The sequence below is a fragment of the Arachis ipaensis genome, chromosome B07 (assembly GCF_000816755.2).
Source record: "Arachis ipaensis cultivar K30076 chromosome B07, Araip1.1, whole genome shotgun sequence".
NCBI lineage: Eukaryota > Viridiplantae > Streptophyta > Magnoliopsida > Fabales > Fabaceae > Arachis > Arachis ipaensis.
In genome coordinates this window covers 101845644-101847608 of record NC_029791.2, presented here as the reverse complement: position 1 = coordinate 101847608, position 1965 = coordinate 101845644, and positions in this window count along the sequence as shown.

Below are 1965 nucleotides of genomic sequence, written 5' to 3'. Positions count from 1 at the left end.
ATTAGTTCGGTCCAAATTTGATAATTATTTCAGATGTTACGAAATGTGTATTAAATTATCTAAAAGTCACTATATTTTAAATATGAAGAAAAATAAAAAAATATATTAATTTCCAATTTTTTTAAATTCAAGACAAACAAATCTTTTCATCAAATTATTCTATTTTTTAGAAGTTATTTTATTTAACAGAGATGGCTTGCCGTTATCTGCCATTAGAATTTGTAGTTTTGTACACACTTACTTAGACAACATAGTGTAAAAAAAAATGGGGATGCGCTAGTAAGTAATAATTATTGTTGCCCATTGAAAACCTTTTTTATTTTTCTTTTAATGTGAGTGTTTATATGTATAAGTGATAAACCATTATTTCGTAGTTTATCTTATGCTCATTTGAGTGGTTTTTATCAACTCTTTACCCACTTATTCGTACTATTTGTATGGTTTTACATTTGCCTTCCTAATTATGTGCTTTGATTGAAAACATGCTTCTTTGGACTTATATTTGCTAATATTAATCCTCTCTTATTACCATTAGATGCCATGATATGTGTGTTAAGTGATTTTAGAGATTACAGGGCAGGAATGGCTCAGAGGATGGAAAGGAAGCATGCAAAAGTGGAAGGAATACAAGAAGTTGGAGAAATTGCTAAGCTGTCCAACCTGACCTCTTCGCACTCAAACGACTATAACTTTAGTTACAGAGGTCCAAATGACACGGTTCCAGTTGCGTTGGAAAGCTAACGTCTGGGGCTTCGATTTGATATATAATGTGCCATAGTTTCCCTGAAGCTAGGCGACGCGACCGCGTGCTCCATGCGGCCGCGTCGCAGTGACGGAAATTCAGCATGTTTGAATTCACAACCAGCGAATTCTGGGTTGTTTCTGACCCAGTTCTTGGCCCAGAAAATACAGATTAGAGGCTATAAAGTGGAAGAATGCATCCATTCATAATAAACTTTCACATTCACAATTTTAGGAGTAGATGTAGTTTTTAGAGAGAGAGGTTCTCTCCTCTCTCTTAGGATTTAGGATTAGGATTCCTCTTAAAGGAATTAGGATTTCTTCTTCTCAATTTCCAGGTTTAATATTCTTTTTATATTTTTATTCTACTGCTTTTATTCGTATCTATACTTTATGTTGCCAAATTAGCTTATGAACTCTTCATGTTAGATTATAATTTCTCTTATTAATGTTATTTGAGGTATTTCAGTTTATGATTGCTTTCTTTAATTTATGTTATTGTTGCTTTACATCTGAAGGCATTTTTATTCCAGCAAATTTACTTTTTCCCTTTTGGTCTTGGTTAAGAAAGCAGTAACTCAGGAGTTATCTTAGCTCAACATAATTGATAACTGTTATCTTTGCTAATTGAACTGAACTTCAATAATCCCAACCTTTTCTTAGGAAATAAATAGGATTCGAAGATCAAACTAATTAGTCCCTTGACTTTCCTTTGCTTTCATAAAGGTCAACTAAGTGGAATTAAGGTTCAACTTTCATTATTATTGATAAAGATAACTAAGTCTGGACTTCCAATTTCTCATACCTTGCCAAAAGTTTATTTTACAGTTATTTATTTAATTTTAATTGCTATTTAAATTATTTGTCATATTTGTTCCTCATTCTTGAAACCCCAAATTTACAATCTCCATAACCAATAATAAGAACATACCTCCCTGCAATTCCTTGAGAAGACGACCCGAGGTTTAAATACTTCGGTTATCAATTTTAAAAGGGGTTTGTTACTTGTGACAACCAAAACGTTTGTATGAAAGGACTTTTGAAGGTTTAGAAACTATACTTGCAACGAGGATTGATCTGCAAATTTCTAGACCACGCAAAAGTTCTCTCTTCAAAATGGCGCCGTTACCGGGGAATTGCAAATGTGTGCTTTATTATTGGTTATTGTAAATATTTGCTTTTTACTTGTTTATTTGTTTTTATTTTTGCTTTTTCATAAATTAA